Here is a 22438-nt window from a genome sequence, read left to right on the forward strand (position 1 = left end):
CCGCGTCAGCAGCAGCTACCACCACCACCACCGCTTACCGGGGCAAACGCCTTGCCGGTACACCCTCGACAGAAACAGCAGCAGTGACGCGCAAGTCAATCAGGTGGGAGACGGCTACGGCCAACCACCTCCACCGACACCTTTGGGCCGGAACGTCTATAAGGACCCTGATGTGTGCTGTGTCGTGTTCGTAACCGAGCCTACAGACAAGCAAAGCCTGCGCCGTCGTTCCAAGGAGGTGAACGCAGTGATGCCGGCAGTACCAAAATACATGCCATGGGCAGAACAGGAACTCTCGTGGTCATACCGGGATCACCCTAAAATCATGCCGAACCCGGGTGGCTACGCTCTCGTGGTGGACCCAATCATGAAAGGGCCCACGACTCGCGTCAAGTTCGAGCAAGGTGCCTGATAGACAATGGGAGCAGCATAAACATAATGTACAAGCACACCATGCATACACTCGGGCATAACGAAAACATGCTTCAGCCAACGCACACGACGTTCCATGGAATCGTTCCGGGTTTGTCCCTGCGCACCGGTTGGAAAAGTCCCGGTGGATGTGTCGTTTGGAGGACGTGACAATTGCCGGGTTGAGAACCTTGAGTTTGAGGTGGTGGACTTAGATAGTCCGTACCATGCTTTGCTGGGGAGACCGGCACAGGCGGCCTTCATGGCCTCGACCCACACGGCGTATCTCAAGATGAAGATGCCGGCACCTCGTGGACCTCGACCGTGGTGGGAAACTACAAGATCTCACTCGGAAACAAGATCTCTGCGGATCGAACCTAGCGGAATCGCCGGTGATCGCGGAGGGAAAAAGAAGGATGCAAACCGCGGCTAGCGCTGGCTCAGTCCTCGCGGCTGAGCTTAGCGGCAATGAGTGCAAGTCCGAGCGCCCCAGCGTTCAAACCGACAAAGGAAACAAAGGACATCGTGCTGGACCCGGCTTTCCCGAGCGTACCGTTCGTATCGGTGCCGGTCTCGTGAGGCATAGGAAAGCGCGCTCGTCGCCTTCCTCCGTGAGAATCGGAATATCTTTGCCTGGTCTCATCGATGACTTGGTGGGTGTTCCGAGGGAGCTGGGCTGAGCACTCTCTAAACGTTCGGAAGGATGCCAGGCCGGTGCGACAACCATTGCGCCGGTTCGGCTGAAGATAGGAGGAAGATAATTGGAGAAGAGGTGATGAAGATGCTGGTTGCCGGTTTCATTGTGGAAGTCACGCATACTGAGTGGCTGGCCAACCCGGTAATGGTCGAAAAGAAGAAGGACGAGAACCTGGAGGCAAAGGCTCCGAAGGTGTGGCGCATGTGCATCGACTACACCAACCTCAACAAGGCTTGCCCAAGAGACCCCTTTCCTTTACCGCGGATCGATCAAGTGATTGATTCCACTCGCTGGGTGTGAGTTGTTGTCTTTCCCGGATGCGTACTCCGGTTTCCACCAAATCCCCTTGAAAAAGGAAGATCAAATAAAAACTGCGTTCATTACCCCGCACGGGGCTATCGCTATATCACTATGCCTTTTGGTTTGCGCAACGCCGGTGCAACGTACCAGCGCTCGTATGCCAAAAATGTTTGTTTGATCAAATCGGAAAGAATGTGCAGGTGTATGTGGATGACATCGTGATAAAAACTAAGGTAAAAGATACCCTAATTGATGATATCCGGCAAACATTCGATAACCTAAGAAGGTTCCGGATGAAACTCAATCCGGCAAAATGTACTTTTGGTGTCCCTGCCGGCAAGCTGCTGGGTTTCCTCGTCTCAAGCCGAGGCATTGAGGTCAATCCGGTAAAGATCAGGGCAATTGAGAGAATGACGGTACCGCAGGATCTGAAGGACATACAAAAGTTTACCGGAAGCTTAGCATCGCTAAGCCGGTTCATAAGCAGGTTAGGAGAAAAGGCCTTGCCGCTATATGCTTTGATGAGAAAATCCGATAAGTTCGCCTGGACCCCTCAGGCGGACGCGGCGTTCAAGGAGCTGAAAACGATGTTAGCTACCTCGCCAATATTGGCTTCGCCGTTGGAAAGAGAACCAATGTTGCTATACATAGCAGCAACCAACCGGGTCGTGAGCGTTGTTGTGGTAGTAGAAAGAGAAGAAGAAGGAAAAACCGTCCAGAGGCCGGTATACTACCTGAGCGAGGTGCTCTCCCTCTCAAAGCAAAACTACCCGCACTTCCAGAAAATGACCTATGGCGTGTTTATGGCCGCCACAAAGCTCAAGCACTACTTTGAGGAACATCCTATGAAGGTGGTGAGTGAAGCACCCATCTCCGATATCATGTGCAACAAGGACGCTAGCGGCAAGATTGCGAAATGGGCAATACAGATATCACCGTATGTTCCGGTGTACGAAAGAAGAGACGCCATCAAATCGCAAGCTTTAGCTGATTTTTTGGTCGATTAGGCGGAAATGCAATACAAGCCCCTGATCAAAGACTCGGAATATTGGAAGATGCACTTTGATGGATCCAAGCTCAAGGAGGGTCTAGGTGCCGGTGTGGTGCTAACCTCACCAAAGGGAGATCATCTCCCGTATGTTTTACAAGTGCATTTCAGTGGCATCAAACAATGTCGCTGAATATGAGGCCTTGATCCATGGGCTTAAGGTCGCAAAAGAAATCGGTGCACACCGGATCATTTGCTATGGAGATTCAGATCTTGTGGTACAGAGCAGTGTTCCGGAGATTGGGACGCAAAAGATGCCAACATGGCCTCGTACCGTCTTCACGTGCGAAGATTGCCGGCTTCTTCGAAGGCCGTGAATTTCACCATGTACCGCGTGCGTAAAATGAGGCTGCGGATGCTTTGTCCAAGCTGGGCTCATCCCGACAAGAAATTCCTCCCGGAATAGCCTTGGCACACCTGAGAGTACCATCAATCAAGCCAAGTCCAGAGTCGGAATCAATTTTTGTACCGGAATCACACATTGTGCCAATGGATATTGACGAAGGAAACCCGGGACTGATCCGGCAAGCTCGGGGACCTGTTCGGTAAGATCGACCACTGCCGCGCCGGCATCGGAAGAAACAATGCCGGTGGATAGCATGGACATAGACGTACCGGTATTCCTAGTTCGGGAGACTCCGTCGTGGGTTAAACCTATTAAGGAATTCTCGGTCAACGGCACCTTGCTTCGGTTGACGAAGATGAATCAAGGAGGATCCAAAGGAGGTCCAAGGCTTACACCATCATCAATGGCGAGATGTACAAGAGAAGTGTTACCGGTGTCCTTCAAAGATGTGTGGAACCGGAAGAAGGAAAGGAAATGCTTGAGGAGATTCACCGAGGAGAGTGTGGACATCACGCTTCCTCAAGGGCGCTGGTAGCAAAGGTGTTCCGGCATGGGTTCTATTGGCCAACAGCTTTGGAAAATGCGGAGGATATGGTAAGAAAATGCAATGGGTGCCAGAGGTACGCCAAGCAAAATCATACCCCAGCCTCCGGCTTGAAAACAATACCGTTGACTTGGCCGTTTGCAGTGTGGTGCCTAGACATGGTTGGCCCATTCAAAACAGCAAGGGGAAACATGACCCATATCTTGGTTATGGTGGACAAATTCACCAAGTGGCTAGAAGTCAAACCCATCGCAAAGTGTGATGGGCGCACAGCGGTTAAGTTCTTGAAAGATGTAATTTTGCGGTATGGATACCCACATAGCATCATCACTGACAATGGCACAAACTTTGCTCAAGGTGAGTTCAAAAGGTTTTGTGAGGACAAGAATATCCGGTTGGATTTGTGCTCAGTCGCACACCCACGTGGCAATGGCCAAGTGGAAAGAACAAACGCTTTGGTGCTTTCCGGTATCAAACCGAGACTCATCGATGCGGTGGAAAAATCGTCGGGGTGTTGGCTCGATGAGCTGCCATCGGTCTGTGGAGCCTAAGAACTACTCCAAACCGGTCTACCGAGTACACTCCATTCTTCATGGTTTATGGAGCAGAGCGGTCATACCAACCGACATTCTCCATGATTCACCAAGGGTGCAACTCTATAACGAAGAAGAGGTAAAGGAAGCTCGAGAAAACGATGTGGACTTGCTAGAAGAAGCAAGAGAGCTGGCCTTGGCAAGAACAGCCATTTACCGAGCGGAACCTCGGACGCTATCACGGCTCGGAAGGTTAATCCGAGAGTGTTCCAGAAGGGGACCTCGGTGCTACGCCCAGTGCAGCCGCACTGAAGGCAGGCACAAGCTTTCCCCGCCATGGGAAGGGCCTTTCATTGTGAGCAAGGCTCTCCACAATGATGCCTATTACCTGATTGATGCACAGGAATGGAAGAAAGGAAAGGCGGACAGGTCCGGAGAGGAGACCAAACGTCCATGGAATGTAGCCTTGTTGCGTCCTTTCTACTCTTGAAGTTGTGGTGTAAGAAGTTCCTTTTTGTACCTTATTTGCTATGAATAAAAGATGTCGGAACCTCGAATGAATCTCGGGGACTACCCCACTAAGGTTGCATGTAACTTGTCTATTTTTTTCAGTTTACCGGTTGCTTATTGAACGTTTTTTTCTTTCCGGTTTAGTAGTGTGCTAAACCCTACCGGAGTCTTCGACTCTGCTGCTGTCCGCAAACCGGCTTCATGGCAAGCAAGATAAACCGGTAGGGGATAAGCACATGAACTGCGAAGAGGAGGAGCGGGAAAGAACAATCCGGAAAAGTTTAACTAACCCCGGTTATGCCGGTTTTTTGCAAAAATTTCGAGTTATTTCTAAGTTCAAAGAGATGCTTGTTTTGGTGAAAGAACCTTGTGCTCATACGCCAAAGAACGCCCAGAGAAGGCAGGCAGAGCCAAGGCAAAAGAACCAAGTATGCATCGAATTGGATGCGGAAACGATCTAGAAATCTTTGCAGTACAGGATAAAAACAAAACCATGAGCAAGTGTGCTAAAGCAAACATAAGATAATTAACACCGGTATAACATACCGGCATAAACTGTTGTGCCACAACCAAAAGCAGGTTTAAAGTTTTACATCATAAACCCCGGCATCCCGGGGTAGAATTTAACGAGTTTTCTGGTGAGGCAAGCAGGGGCAGGTAACACTTGCGATAGTTCAGGCAGCAGGGGCGTCAGGCGGAGCAGCGCCGGTCTCAGGGGCTTCATGGGGAGCAGGGCTGGCCTCAGGAGCTTCCGGCGGCGCGTCCTCGGCATCCTCATCCTCATCTCCCTCTTCTTCTTCCTCATCAAGGAGATAATCCGTGACACCAGGAGGGGGAGGGATGAAGGTGCGGACATCGGCATACTCGGCAAGCCGGTAGACCCGATCTTGCCGCTTCGCAGTAAGAGAGGGGTCCATGTCCGTGGAAGCACCCTCGCGTACGCCTTGGAGCGCGGCCAGATCCAGCTCCGGATACCAGGAGCATGCGGAGCGCAGCGCAACATCAGCACCAGCGCGAGCCGCAGAGCACTGCCACTCGCGAATCCGCGGTCCTGCCTCCTTAAGCCGGTTGGCGGTGAGGGTCATGTTAGCCGGCACGGCTTCCCCAGGCCACAACACTTTGAAGAGGTGGATGGCGACGTCCGGAAGATCGACAAGAAGCCGGTCCACGGAACGCATATGTTGAACACGAGCAGACAGGGCGACTAGATAGTCGTACCCATCCCAATGCGCGTCCATGTTGGGAAATTCCCGCGCCACGCGATCCTCCATCACCTTCTTCACAGCGTGTGCCTGGGAGTCCGGGAAGTGTTCTACGAGAAGAAAGGCAGAAAATAAGCTTAAGATACCGGAAAACGGTCTGCCGAAAGGAAAAGAAACTCGGATGCATTTTCGGAAAGTAAAGCTTATAAGCGAAAGAAGGGACAAAACAAAGACTTACGGAGACACAGTGCATCAATCTGCATAATCAGCCGATCATATTCCTTATGATCAGTGGTCATGACCTCAATAAGGTGCTCCGCAGCCTTCCGCGCCTTCCTCTCTTCCTCCAGCTCCGTCATCAGCACGGCGTTGGAATTCGTGGAGTCATCCACGACTTCTGCCAGCCTAGCCTCGGCTGCGGCCTTGACGTCCTTCAGCTCTTGCTCATGTTGGAGCCGGGCCTGCATAGCCTGCTCCTTAAGCTCTTGGAAGCTAGTTTTCTGGGCGTCAAGGGCCTCCTGCTGCTGCCGGATAAGCTGCTCTTTTCGCCTACACAACGGAAGGAAGAGTATCAGTAAAGCAGTAGTTGATGGATAAGAAAACAACGGATTAACCAGAAAAGAAAAACGATACCCCGAAGAGTGGTGATTTGGGCTCCGGAGCGTCTCGATGGTAGCTTCCGGGACAGCTAGTAAGCAAAAGATGCTGGTAAGAAATAAGACTTTCCGGTACAAAAGATGCCGGATGCGAAAAAGGAAAACTAACCTTGGCATTGGCCATGAGCCTCCGCAAGGTCCCGATGCTCCCACAGGAGCTCCTCAAAGAGCTTCTTCCGGGCGTCCGCGGTGCTCTGTTCAAAGGAGACAAGTGTGAGAAGTAAAGTTTAGCGCTAAGAACAAAGTTCTTAACCCGAAACTCGGGGACTGGCAACGCCGGTTTGCGCGTTTCTAAGTAAAGTTTAGCGCTAAGAACAAAGTTCTTAACCCGAAACTCGGGACCGGCAATGCCGGTTTCGCGCGTTTCTAAGTAAAGTTTAGCGCTAAGAACAAAGTTCTTAACCCCAAACTCGGGGACTGGGAGAATGGATATGATTCAGCAAGGGAGAAACCGGCATAACATTGAAAGTTCAGGAAAAGATATGAGAAAACCAGAAGAAGAGAAATCAACGTAAGTCAAAGAGATGAAACAGTCCTTGAAGAACTTACCATCAAGTTGTTCGTGGCGTCAAACCACGCACTGTCCAGCTCCTTGACGGCCCGGCGTAGCCGCATGAAGTGCTCCTCCGAGCTTCGCTCACCGGCAGGGTCTGGCATTGGTAGCCGGTCCTTGCCCAAGCCGCGGGTCGCCTTGGACATGTCCGCGGCGTTCCATCGCTCCGCGTAAGGCAGCAGGTGCCCCAGCCTCCCGGAACCTTCGCTAGAGCTACCGGATGCATGATTGCTACCGGAGGCACGGTTGCTACGGATGCACGATTGCTACCGGACTCGGCATCCATCCGAGCAAGATCGGCGGTAAGCCCGTCGGAAGATCCGCTACACCGGCTGGCGGAAGAAGAGGCGTAAGAAGAAGTAGAGGAGGACTCCATACTAGACATGGAGTTCGGCAAGGAGAAACAAGAATCCCACAATTTACCCCCGCGTGAAGATCTACGAAAGAGAGAAAAAGCAAGAAAAAGAAGAAGTAAATACACTACCGAGCAGAGATCTAGAAAGCAAGCAAAAGAGGAGTGAATCCAGATTAGGCCTAACCTGAGGCGGCGGAGTAGATGAGGAAGAGGTTCGCCGGAGGAGCGACGAGCCAAAGGCCGGCGAGGTAGTCCGTCGGCGGCGAGGCGAGAAGAAGCTCGAAGAAGCACCAATGCCGCGGCGGGGGCAGAGGCGCCTGCAGAAGTTCTTTGCGCGACGAAGTCCGGCGGCGTCCGGCGAAGCGATATCGGAGGTTCGCCTGGGCGGCGGAGCTCAGGCGGCGAAACGGAGCGGCGGAGGCGCCGGAGAGCGAAAGCACCGTGCGCTAGGAGGTGGAGAATGCGAGAAAAGGAAGAAGGAGGAGTGGTTTCCCCTTATAAAGGAAGAGGGAGATGTGGGCCGAAACCGCTGGGCCTCGGCGGCTTGGGTCGTGGGCCGCGACGGTTCGCTCCACGAGCCACCACGTGGCGCGGTGATACACGCGAAAAAATGATAAGCCACAGGGAGGTACCCACGGATCCAAGTAAAGCGGTTGGGATTCGCTGTGAGGCAGTTAATGCCCGCGCAGAAGTCGAAGGAAGTGACCCACGACACCGGCACGTCGGTTCACGCTGCGCATGTCGCCGACATGCGTGGGGCCCGTGAAGGAGATATGCCCTAGAGGCAATAATAAAGTGGTTATTATTTATATCTCTATGTTTATGATAAATGTTTATATATCATGCTATAATTGTATTAACCGAAACATTAGTACATGTGTGATATGTAGACAACAAAGAAGTCCCTAGTATGCCTCTTAAACTAGCTTGTTGATTAATGGATGATTAGTTTCATAATCATGAACATTGGATGTTATTAATAACAAGGTTATATCATTATATGAATGATGTAATGGACACACCCAATTAAGCGTAGCATAAGATCTCGTCATTAAGTTATTTGCTATAAGCTTTCGATACATAGTTACCTAGTCCTTATGACCATGAGATCATGTAAATCACTTATACCGGAAAGGTACTTTGATTACATCTAACGCCACTGCGTAAATGGGTGGTTATAAAGGTGGGATTAAGTATCCGGAAAGTATGAGTTGAGGCATATGGATCAACGATGGGATTTGTCCATCCCGATGACTGGATAGATATACTCCTGGGCCCTCTCGGTGGAATGTCGTCTAATGTCTTGCAAGCATATGAATAAGTTCATAAGAGACCACATACCACGGTACGAGTAAAGAGTACTTGTCGGGAGACGAGGTTGAACAAGGTATAGAGTGATACCGATGATCAAACCTCGGACAAGTAAAATATCGCGTGACAAAGGGAATTGGTATCATATGTGAATGGTTCATTCGATCACCGAAGTCATCGTTGAATATGTGGGAGCCATTATGGATCTCCAGATCCCGCTATTGGTTATTGGTCGGAGTGAGTACTCAACCATGTCCGCATAGTTCACGAACCGTAGGGTGACACACTTAAAGTTGGATGTTGAAATGGTAGAACTTGAATATGGAATGGAGTTCGAATATTTGTTCGGAGTCCCGGATGAGATCCCGGACATCACGAGGAGTTCCGGAATGGTCCGGAGAATAAGATTCATATATAGGAAGTCATATTCCAAGTTTGGAAATGATCCGGTGCATTTATGGCAGGTTCTAGAAGGTTCTAGAAAAGTCCGGAAGAATGGCACTTTGGAAAGTGGAGTCCCAAAGAGACTCCACATGCATGACCAGCCAACCCTAAAGGGGAGGAGTCCAAGGTGGACTCCTCTAGGGTGGCCGGCCAGCCCCACCTCAAGGAAAGGTGGGAGTCCCACCTTGAGTAGGACTCCCCCCTTGAGTAGGTTTCCCACATATGGGAGGTTTTAGTGTTGGGGTCTTATTCGAAGACTTGGACTAGATCTCTTGGGGCTTCCACCTATATAATGAGGGGCATAGAGAGGGGGCTGAATCACTTCAAGCTCAGCCTTGGCCGCACCCCTTAGAGGGCCGGCGCCCAACCCCCCTCTCTCCCCAAACCCTAGCGGTCTCTCTCCTCCACCACATCCCGCACGCTTAAGCGAAGCTCCGCCGGATTTCTCCACCACCACCGACACCACGCCGTCGTGCTGTTGGATTCAAGAGGAGCTACTACTTCCGCTGCCCGCTGGAACGGGGAGGTGGACGTCGTCTTCATCAACAACCGAACGTGTGACCGAGTACGGAGGTGCTGCCCGTTCGTGGCGCCGGAAGCGATCGTGATCAAGATCTTCTACGCGCTTTTGCAAGCGGCAAGTGATCGTCTACCGCAGCAATAAGAGCCTACTCTTATAGGCTTTGGAATCTCTTCAAGGGTTAGTCTTGATCATCCCCTCGTTGCTACCGTCTTCTAGATTGCATCTTGGCTTGGATTGCGTGTTCGCGATAGGAAAATTTTGTTTTCTATGCAACGTTATCCTACGAAGTGGTATCGCAGCCGTGTCTATGCATAGATGGTTGTACGAGTAGAACACAATGGTTTGTGGGCGTTGATGCTCTTGTTATCTTTAGTTGAGTACTTTGCATCTTTATGGCATAGTGGGATGAAGCGGCTCGGACTAACTTTACATGACCGCGTTCATGAGACTTGTTCCTCGTTCGACATGCAACTTGTATTGCATAAGAGGCTTTGCGGGTGTCTGTCTCTCCTACTATAGTAAAGATTCAATTTACTCTTCTATTGACAACATTAGTATCAACGTTGTGGTTCATGTTCGTAGGTAGATTAGATCTATATCGAAAACCCTAAACCACGTAAAATATGCAAACCAAATTAGAGAGCGTCTAACTTGTTTTTGCAGGGTTTGGTGATGTGATATGGCCATAATATGATGATGCATATGTATGAGATGATCATTATTGTATTGTGGCAACCGGCAGGAGCCTTATGGTTGTCTTTAAATTTCATGTTGAGTAGTATTTCAAAGTAGTTGTAATAGTTGCTACATGAGGTGAACAACCATGAAGACGGCGCCATGAACCTTGACGCTACGCCGACGATGATGGAGATCATGCCCGTTGATGATGGAGATCATATCCGTGCTTTGGAGATGAAGATCGAAGGCGCAAAGACTAAAGGGCCATATCATATCACATATGAATTGCATGTGATGTTAATCCTTTATGCATCTTATTTTGCTTAGATCGCGACGGTAGCATTATAAGATGATCCCTCACATTAATATCAAGATAATAAAGTGTTCTCCCCTCGTATGCACCGTTGATATAGTTTGACGTTTTGAAGCATCTCGTGATGATCGGATGTGATAAACTCAAACATACAACGGGTGTAAGCCATGTTGCACACGCGGAATACTTGGGTTTGCTTGACGAGCCTAGCATGTACAGACATGGCCTCGGGACAACGAAAACCGAAAGGTTGAACACGAGTCATATGGATGATATGATCAACATGTTGATGTTCACCATTGAAGCTACATCATCTCACGTGATGATCGGTTTTTGGTGTAGTGTATTTGGATCGTGTACCACTTAACAACTATGAGGGATGTTGTATTAAGTGGGAGTTCATTAGTAATTAGATTAAAACATGAACTAATTATCATAAACATAGTCTGGGTAGTATTTTGAATTAATTTTGTAGTATTGGCATCCGTTTACTACTATGCGCTAGTCTTATAATTGAGATAGAAATACTGTTAAAATCTGACTAGAAACTTTACGGATTGGTACCGTATTGTTAATGAATCAAGAAATGATTAAGTCCTATTGCAAACTTTTAGTGAAACTCATTTTGTTGATTCAGAGAGCTATGGTTTCAATTAGTACCTAAAGTTATCTTGTCTCCGTGAAACTTGAAGTTCAAATTTGTTTGAAAAGTAAGGAGCTGAAAATTTAGTTTTCAGAAATAATCAAGGTACGAGATATATGTGATATCTAAGACCTTATTGCAAGATGATAGAATATAAATTTGGTGAGACTACATAAAATCATAAGTTTTATGAGAATGTACGAAGGTTGAAGACGCAAGGCGTCCCAATCCTCCAACTATTGGGGCACTAACGATATTCGCATATCCATGAAGTGATTGTCCTTAGTATGCACCGTTGCTAAGACTCGTCGTTTCGAAGCATCACGTGATGATCGGGTGTTATAGATTCTACGTGTGCTTCCAACGGGTGCAAGCCAGATTTGCAAATGCGAATACTAAGGTTTAAACTTTATGAGCCTAGCATGTACAGTACATGGTCTCGTAAAGTTATCATGAATTGATGGATAAAATTATGAGTGAAATTGTTCATCGTATTACAATTTTACTAATAGTGAAATCTGAAACACTTGTCATATGATGATCAACTTCAAAGTAAGAACCTCAAGGTTATTGGTATTTGACCAACAAACCTAGAAGTTATTAATGTTGAAATGTTTTTCTGAATAATGAGGAAAGCTAAAAGAGAAACTGCAAAAGATATTTTGGCAAAAGAAAAGAAAAGACTAGAAAGTCTAGCTCAGGTGTATATAAATGATATACATGTTATGGTTGTATTCCTAGTTAAGTCACACAATGAAATTCTTGGGTATTAGTACCATATTGGTTGGTATGAAGTGTCATACAAAACAACGCAATACAAGAATACAATGGCCTAAGTGACTGACAAGAAATATGATAGGAATGCACGTCTGGAACAAAATAAAGTGTTATTATGTTCGTCGTTGGCATTCTATCTAGCCCTTATAATTTATAATAAAGAACTTAATAATTGTTATTTTGCTCTTGTCAAATGAAAACAATGAGTTGTTCAAATTATGACATTACTCCATATACGATGGATAAGTTATTATAAATCTTAATGGTGAAACACACATAAACACTAACGCTAAAAAAGCTATAAGGCAAATGATTTGAATTCCACTTATTTGTGGAACCGCAATTTAGGTCATGTTAGAAAGGATCGCATGAAGGAACTCCATGCAAATGGATTTTTGGAGTCATTCGATTTGTTGAATCGTTTGGCACTTGCAAAATCTTTTCTAAAAGTTAATGACGGAAATACCGTTCATAGGCCGAAGAGTTGAACGGGCAACTAACTTAGTGAAAACATACATAATGATATATGTGGTTCACTCGGGCATAGTTGTGTGCGGAAGATTCTTCTACTTCATGAAAACTTTCAAACAATGAATTGAGTATATATGTGGATGTATTCAATAAGGAAAAGTTTGAAACATTTGAATAGGATTCAAATAAATTTCAGCATGAAGTGGAAATCATCGTAATAGAAAAATCAAATATCTATGATTGGATCATGATGGAAATATTTGAATTACGAGTTTTAGCGAACATCTAAGAGAGTTATGAAATTGTTCTAAAACTCACATTTCTTGGAGTATCATAATGATGATATAGTATCTGAGATATGTATCCAAACCTTGTTGGATTAATGATGAGATAAAATACTATGACGCCATTATATTTTTATGGATTATGCTTTAGTGACTACCGCTTTTACACTAAATAGAGCATCATCATGATCCGTTGAAATGACACCATACAAGTTATGGTATGGGTATAAACCCTAATAGTCTTTTCTTTAAATTTTGGTCTAAGAATTTACAACCAAAATCGGATGAATGTCTTTGTTGGTTATCCCAGAGATTTGATTGGGAATTCTTCCCACAAGACAAAGACAAAAGTGTTTGTCAATGTTTCTTATTTCCGAGAAATTGTTTCTAGTGAAGTATTTGAGTGGGAGGACAATATAATTTGATAAGGTTTATGAACCTGAGCATAATGATCAGAGTAGCGCAGCATCGAAATTGGTTTCGGAAGCGGCCATAACGATCATGGCTCCCATGACTACAAAGTGTTTTAGCCATGGAGATCGAAGTACATATTGAACCTTGTAGGTATGGTTTACTTTGTGATCAAATAAATGATTTGTGGACAAAGAATTGATTTTGAACAATGATAAACCAACTACAAACAAAGAAGTTATGATGGGCCTCGACTCCGTTAAAATGGCTATACGCCATGAAATCCAAGATAGATAAATACTTTTTGAAAGTAAATGGATCTATAGAATTGATGGACTTGGATGAAATATCCTTGAAGAAGCTCGACTTGTAGAAAAGTTGTTTACGACAAAATTCAAAGAGTTGACTACGATAAGATTAGATCTTCCGTATCAATGCTTATAGTCTATGAGGATTATTCTAGTAATCGCTACATATTTCTTTTATGAGATATGCTAGTAGGATGGCAAAATACATTACTTAACAGAAGTGTGTAATAAAGATGTATACAAGATACAACCAAGAGTTTTGCTGGTCCGTAGAATACTAGATAGGTATACGAACTTCAATTGGATGAAGTAAGTATTGCGGAGTTGGAATCTTCACCAGATGAAATAGTCAAAGAGTTTTTGATTTCATCAGAGACGATGAAGAGGCTTGCATTTGCAAGAAATTAAGTGGGAGCGCTGGGACATATTTATAATACTTTATGTAGATGACATATAGTTGGTTATAAATGATGTAATTATATACTTGATTAAAAAGGTTTCATTGAGAAATTAACTTCAATGAAAGGATATGGATCGAAACAAATTTAGTGTCAAGATCTATGAAGATAGATTGAAACATGTAAATAAGTTTAAGTCAAAGTACATATGATGGATATTGAAGTAGTTCAATATAGAAATATTAAGAAAATGTTCTTGTCATGTGAAGGTTTAACAAGACTTGAGTGTATCTGACACTCAATGAGTAAAAACACATGAGTGATTATAGATCACGAATAATATGTACACAATCAGATATCATGTGCTATAAAGTGTTATGAGCATATATCAGAATGATTCATATGATGATCATTGGACGACAGTAAGAATATCCTTGAGTACTTTAGAAGAACTAAGGATATATATATATATTTTTGTATGAAGAAATGAAAAACAAATCGCTGTAAGGTGTTACACCGATATTGGTTTTGTCACATATAAAATATAATTTCAATCTCAAATTAGACTAAGTATTGTTTAAAAGGTAGCACAATGAGCTAGAAGTTGTCTATGCTAGATTTAGAAGAGTTCTAAATATTGTGACGGATTCTACAAAAGAAGGCAAAGTATGTCATTATTTTGACTATGACAAAGGATGTTAAGTCAAGAGGTTCTTTGAGAACTTGGTGTAGTTCCGACAGAGTCAGAACTTTGAAGCTATATTGTGTGTGACAATATTAGTGACATATTTCAGACAGCGGAATTAAGGTTCCACCAGAAGATCAAACATATTTAATGCCGACTCATTTGGAAATGAGTGATGCGTTGAGACGCAAATGAATTACAAAATACATACGTTTCTGCGCGTGTCAGATCCGTTGACTAAAAACCTCTCCCGTGAGCAATACATGATATAGCACCATAAGGCCAAGGTGTTATATCTTTACAAATGTAAACTAGATTATTGACTCTAGTGCAAGTGGGAGACTGAAGGAGATATGCCCTAGAGGCAATAATAAAGTGGTTATTATTTATATCTCTATGTTTATGATAAATGTTTATATATCATGCTATAATTGTATTAACCGAAACATTAGTACATGTGTGATATGTAGACAACAAAGAAGTCCCTAGTATGCCTCTTAAACTAGCTTGTTGATTAATGGATGATTAGTTTCATAATCATGAACATTGGATGTTATTAATAACAAGGTTATATCATTATATGAATGATGTAATGGACACACCCAATTAAGCGTAGCATAAGATCTCGTCATTAAGTTATTTGCTATAAGCTTTCGATACATAGTTACCTAGTCCTTATGACCATGAGATCATGTAAATCACTTATACCGGAAAGGTACTTTGATTACATCTAACGCCACCGCGTAAATGGGTGGTTATAAAGGTGGGATTAAGTATCCGGAAAGTATGAGTTGAGGCATATGGATCAACGATGGGATTTGTCCATCCCGATGACGGATAGATATACTCCGGGCCCTCTCGGTGGAATGTCGTCTAATGTCTTGCAAGCATATGAATAAGTTCATAAGAGACCACATACCACGGTACGAGTAAAGAGTACTTGTCAGGAGACGAGGTTGAACAAGGTATAGAGTGATACCGATGATCAAACCTCGGACAAGTAAAATATCGCGTGACAAAGGGAATTGGTATCATATGTGAATGGTTCATTCGATCACTGAAGTCATCGTTGAATATGTGGGAGCCATTATGGATCTCCGGATCCCGCTATTGGTTATTGGTCGGAGTGAGTACTCAACCATGTCCGCATAGTTCACGAACCGTAGGGTGACACACTTAAAGTTGGATGTTGAAATGGTAGAACTTGAATATGGAATGGAGTTCGAATATTTGTTCGGAGTCCCGGATGAGATCCCGGACATCACGAGGAGTTCCGGAATGGTCCGGAGAATAAGATTCATATATAGGAAGTCATATTCCAAGTTTGGAAATGATCCGGTGCATTTATGGCAGGTTCTAGAAGGTTCTAGAAAAGTCCGGAAGAATGGCACTTTGGAAAGTGGAGTCCCAAAGAGACTCCACATGCATGACCAGCCAACCCTAAAGGGGAGGAGTCCAAGGTGGACTCCTCTAGGGTGGCCGGCCAGCCCCACCTCAAGGAAAGGTGGGAGTCCCACCTTGAGTAGGACTCCCCTTGAGTAGGTTTCCCACATATGGGAGGTTTTAGTGTTGGGGTCTTATTCGAAGACTTGGACTAGATCTCTTGGGGCTTCCACCTATATAATGAGGGGCATAGAGAGGGGGCTGAATCACTTCAAGCTCAGCCTTGGCCGCACCCCTTAGAGGGCCGGCGCCCAACCCCCTCTCTCCCCAAACCCTAGCGGTCTCTCTCCTCCACCACATCCCGCACGCTTAAGCGAAGCTCCGCCGGATTTCTCCACCACCACCGACACCACGCCGTCGTGCCGTTGGATTCAAGAGGAGCTACTACTTCCGCTGCCCGCTGGAACGGGGAGGTGGACGTCGTCTTCATCAACAACCGAACGTGTGACCGAGTACGGAGGTGCTGCCCGTTCGTGGCGCCGGAAGCGATCGTGATCAAGATCTTCTACGCGCTTTTGCAAGCGGCAAGTGATCGTCTACCGCAGCAATAAGAGCCTACTCTTATAGGCTTTGGAATCTCTTCAAGGGTTAGTCTTGATCATCCCCTCGTTGCTACCGTCTTCTAGATTGCATCTTGGCTTGGATTGCGTGTTCGCGATAGGAAAATTTTTGTTTTCTATGCAACGTTATCCTACAGCCCGAGATATTCTCGACGTCGCCGAGGAAGTGTTTAATGACTAAGATGCCGGAGGATAAGACGCCGGATAATGCCTTAAGGAGAAGAGATAGCGATGATCTGGGCAAAGATGCCGGATCCAAGCCTAAGGCCGGGTAGATTAAACCGGTATCCTAGAAAGAGAGAACCTGGCATGGTCTGTTGGATAGGATCCGCCAGACTATACCAGCTTCGGGGACTAATGTTGGGGGGATGACCCCCGGTATGCCAAAGGCATGCCAAACCGGATGGTTCAAGCCATCAAGATACCGGTTTAATGTTCGTACCGGAACTTAAAGATAACTAAGTGGAGCTAAGCCGGTATCCCCAAGAGGGGTATGCCGGAACCAGGTAAGAAGATACCGGGCCACCGGAAGAACGAGCAGGTCGGCAGGACTGGTCAAAGATTCTCTCCAGAGCTAGAAGACAAAGATGAGCTAAGCAAAGTAACTTTAGACGAAGGGCTGAGGATAAAGAGAAGGATGACGGTCAAAGAAGCCGGAGGACGTCAGCATCCCTGATTAAAGAGGACTCCGGTGTCTTCTATGATTAAAGTAGCTTTGTAAAGTAGTTTGTCTAGTCAAAGATGCCATTAGGGTTTCTTGCCCTGTAAGCCACCCTCTCCCCTATATAAGGAGAGGGGCAGCCCTTCTTACACACACGCGTATGAACACAGGAGAACCTGTACTGAGAAACTTGTAGCCTGTTGAGATCAATAAAGAAGATGATCTAGAGCGAGTTCTTCCTTATGTCTTTCTTCTTCAACCTCTAGCCTTGGCTAAGTTCTTGAGGAAACCATCCGGAAGTTCATCCCATCTAATCACAAACCCTCCCCCGAATCCTCTTGCGTCCATTCGGCCCCAACTTAAGCCATCCTATGGCATCTGTCCGTTCACCACGACGACAACACAAGTAAAAAAATAATCTGAATCTTCTCTACTCTTTGATGCAGCAAACACATACAGGCAAAATAGCATCTGTTCACTCTTGAATGTCAGCTCTCAAACAAGCAGCAGGACATAGCATCAGGATTCTTACATTTCTCACAATCAGGATTTATGGCAGCGACACTGTATATATATGAAGGCAAGTAATACATATAAGTGTCAGAATAAATATAAATTCAGAAATCAATCAGGCATATGCAAGTACTTTCATAGTGTCAAATTACACTTCATAGCATAAAAAAGAATGGATGCAGAATTAGTTCCAGGTACCACTTCTAATTTACAGGACAATTAAGACTTTGATCATAAACACGGAACTTTGCTCCATTTTCCCCAGAATAGAAGTATCATATATTCTATCATTTAATAAGTATAGTCTATACCATGTAGGTAACACAAGTGAACAAACTACCGAGCTTACACCTCCAGTTGCTGGTCAATGATTACCTACCACTAACGTGAACAAAGACCATGATAGTAGTATCACATAACCCAACAAAGACCTTCCACATATTTCTGTTTTCTGAAGCTGAAACAATGAATTGTAGATAGAGATAATATTGGTGTCAAAAGTGGGTGGTTACCAAATAAGAGTAGCTACATAGTCTACAAATTTTTCTTCGACCAGTAACCTAACAAAATTTTAGCACAACATATGAATTGAGCTGATGAAAACAACATATGAAATTAGACAGAGAACCGTACTAAATCAGAGTTTTTCTCACCTGGTGTAGTGCAAGGGGGCAGTAGATGGGTAGTGGAAGATGGTGCACACCTTCTTCTTGTGGAGCTTGAAGAGCACACTGCTGCAGGGTGGTCGCAATGTCCTTTCCCTTGCCTGAACATGCGTCTTATCCACCTGCTGGCAGCACTCACTCAGCAGTTTGTTGAAGAATGCCATGAATTTTTCCATGATGGACTTTGGTGTGGAGTGAGATGTTTCACCAGAAAATAGACCGGGAAAGTTTGAACATTTAGATCCCATAGAAACTATCTATGATGATTACACTACAAAGCATCCAAGATTGCAGAATACAACCAAAGGTAAGTAACATATTGAGCGAATTAACCTTCATAGACATCTTCAGATTGCAAGACTGGTCCACCTCTTCAAAATGTAAATGAGTTATGATCAGAGACTAAAGATAAAAAATTATGTAAATGCAAGACTGATCCACCTCTTCAACTAAATGGAGTAGAAGACAGACCTATATAAGTGTATAATTAATGAATCAAGAAGTCCAACAAGCAAGTTTCTACCATATCGTTCGGCTTGGCTATCAGTTCTGGAAAAATATCTTACACTTTGTTATACTTGTTCCTCTGCAAGATAATGAGAAATAATTTCATGAACTGAAAGAATAAATGTTCTTTTAGGGAAAGTAATGTCAGTAGGGCATGCGTTTATATTTGCAAATCAGACAAACAAATTGTACAAGCATATGGGTAACAAAACACGAGTAGGTCAGTAAACATCCATGTAGTACCAAATAATAAAAACCTAACCTGTAGGAACCAACAAAGATACATCTATTTTCAAAGTCCCGGTTGTTGGAGAAAAAATGGAGCTGACATGAGCAGGATTGTAAACGTCCTTATTTGGTGAGTTTAGTCATAGATTGAGCATATTGTATATTGTTGAGCAGAGCGCCAGGAGACAATGAAACGAAAAATCTGACTCACCAAATCTTGACGCGGAAGGCATATTTCCATTGTCTAGAAACTGTAGATGAGGAAGGGGAGCACGTACGCTGTAGGAGGCCATGAGCAGTCTTTCCTGTAGACGACCCTGATGCACCTCTCCTCGTCGTCGTGAACGGCACTGGCATACCCAACTGGTGGCGAATATGGCTTCTGGTCCCCCATGGTCATCTCTACCTGACGTGACCATGGCGACGACCTCCTGGACACGCGGCAAGCAAGGGGCGAGCGAATCTCATCCGTCCCCAACCAGCAGTTAGTCAGGGACCACAAAAGGGGATCAGGCCGCGAGCGTAACAGTCGTCGCGAAGGCCGTTCCCACCGGAGACCTCGCCGGGCGCACGGTAGCACCATCCATGGCGCTCTCGCCCGGCGCGGCGGCGGCGGACGCTAGGGGAGGCAGCGGTGCGGATGGGCGAGGTCATGCGTGTGGTGTGCGGTGTACATGGACTGCGAGCCGATTTCTCAAATCTGTTGGGCTTGGCCCATTTGCAGGCGTGCTGGGCGAACGGAGAGGAGTACGACGTTGATGACGAAAGTGTTGACGTATGGCTCAGGTAGGCAGAATAAGGAACATGTTCCTCCTTTTTAAGTAGCGTAGATTGTGAGAACTTCATGGAGTTCTTTTCCATTGCGATCATAGTTCTTTCCAAGAACATGGAGTATCATAACATGCTTGTGAAGGAGATATGCCCTAGAGGCAATAATAAAGTGGTTATTATTTATATCTTTATGTTTATGATAAATGTTTATATATCATACTATAATTGTATTAACCGAAACATTAGTACATGTGTGATATGTAGACAACAAGAAGTCCCTAGTATGCCTCTTAAACTAGCTTGTTGATTAATGGATGATTAGTTTCATAATCATGAACATTGGATGTTATTAATAACAAGGTTATATCATTATATGAATGATGTAATGGACACACCCAATTAAGCGTAGCATAAGATCTCGTCATTAAGTTATTTGCTATAAGCTTTCGATACATAGTTACCTAATCCTTATGACCATGAGATCATGTAAATCACTTATACCGGAAAGGTACTTTGATTACACCAAACGCCACCGCGTAAATGGGTGGTTATAAAGGTGGGATTAAGTATCCGGAAAGTATGAGTTGAGGCATATGGATCAACAAGTGGGATTTGTCCATCCCGATGACGGATAGATATACTCTGGGCCCTCTCGGTGAAATGTCGTCTAATGTCTTGCAAGCATATGAATAAGTTCATAAGAGACCACATATCACGGTACGAGTAAAGAGTACTTGTCAGGAGACGAGGTTGAACAAGGTATAGAGTGATACCGAAGATCAAACCTCGGACAAGTAAAATATCGCGTGACAAAGGGAATTGGTATTGTATGTGAATGGTTCATTCGATCACTAAAGTCATCGTTGAATATGTGGGAGCCATTATGGATCTCCAGTATCCCGCTATTGGTTATTGGTCGGAGTGAGTACTCAACCATGTCCGCATAGTTCACGAACCGTAGGGTGACACACTTAAAGTTGGATGTTGAAATGGTAAAACTTGAATATGAAATGGAGTTCGAATATTTGTTCGGAGTCCCGGATGAGATCCCGGACATCACGAGGAGTTCCGGAATGGTCCGGAGAATAAAGATTCATATATAGGATGTCATTTTATGTGAATTAAAATGATCCGGAAGGTTCTACGGAAGGTTCTAGAAGGTTCTAGAAAAGTCCGGAAGAAATAAGGATGGAAGGTGGAGTCCCTCTGGGACTCCACCCACCTTGGCCGGCCAACCTAAGGGAGGAGGAGTCCCAAGTGGACTCCCCACCATGGTGGCCGGCCACCCCACCAAGGAAAAGGGGGAGTCCCACTTCCCCTAGGTTTGGACACTTGGAAGGTTTTGTTGGGGTCTTATTCGGACTCTTTGACCTAAACCTTGGGGCCTCCACCTATATAAAGAGGGGGAGAGAGGGGCTGGCCGGCCACTCAAGCCACCACCATGGCCGCACCCCTCAAGGGTGCCCTAGCCGGCGCCCTCTCCCCAAACCCTAGCGGTCTCTCTCCTCTACCATATCCCGCACGCTTAAGCGAAGCTCCGCCGGATTTCTCCACCACCACCGACACCACGCCGTCGTGCTGTCGGATTCAAGAGGAGCTACTACTTCCGCTGCCCGCTGGAACGGGGAGGTGGACGTCGTCTTCATCAACAACCGAACGTGTGACCGAGTACGGAGGTGCTGCCCGTTCGTGGCGCCGGAACCGATCGTGATCAAGATCTTCTACGCGCTTTTGCAAGCGGCAAGTGAACGTCTACCGCAGCAACAAGAGCCTCATCTTGTAGGCTTTGGAAACTCTTCAAGGGTGAGACTCGATACCCCCTCGTTGCTACCATCTTCTAGATTGCATCTTGGTTTGGATTGCGTGTTCGCGGTAGGAAATTTTTTGTTTTCTATGCAACGTTATCCTACAGCTTGATACACTCTCAATAGTTGCACTACTTTTCCAAGAAACGTCTAAAGCCTTGATGCTCAACTGGTACATACTTCCTAAGGTATGAGGCCCGACTAAAAGACAAGCTAATCATTGTCCTTCTTCGCGTCCCCGCAATCCACCCGGTGTAATGAGTTTCGGTCACGGAACCTATGCTCAACTACCCTCCCCGCCCCCTATGATGTAGTAGTTGTCACTCCACGGCATGGAATGGGGATGTTGGGCTTCCACCCGTTCAATTCCTTAACGGAACCAACCTAACTAAGTATCTGAGGATATACGAGAAGAAAAGAGGTAAAACTGAATTTCCCATCCCACTCCGGGTTTTGTGGTTAGCGGTGTCTATATGACGCCTAAAATGACTACTAAAGTAGTTGTTCAAGTCCTAATGGTGTTGTCGATACAATGGACCTCCGCTAACGCAGTTTCGCGTTCCATGGTCCCACTACCCACCCAATAGATTACTCGACCCTTGTGTCAGTAACACCCTCGATTTATATTTTCAAATAGTTTTTTAACGCAATTGATAATGTGTCTCCTTTTGAAAAGGTTCTCGAAAAAAGTAAAATAACAAGTGACATGCAAGATTGAATTTGCTTGACAACCGCGAGTTACCATAGTTCATAGACTCTAAAATAGCATCATTGTACGAGAAGGACAATGTTTAAGATCCATATGATGCATATAATGAGATACTCTACTTTGTGTGTTAAACCCTCCCCTTAGTGATGTTTTTCAGGTTCAATTTTTAATATTT

Source organism: Lolium rigidum, chromosome 6 (genome assembly GCF_022539505.1).
Source record: "Lolium rigidum isolate FL_2022 chromosome 6, APGP_CSIRO_Lrig_0.1, whole genome shotgun sequence".
NCBI lineage: Eukaryota > Viridiplantae > Streptophyta > Magnoliopsida > Poales > Poaceae > Lolium > Lolium rigidum.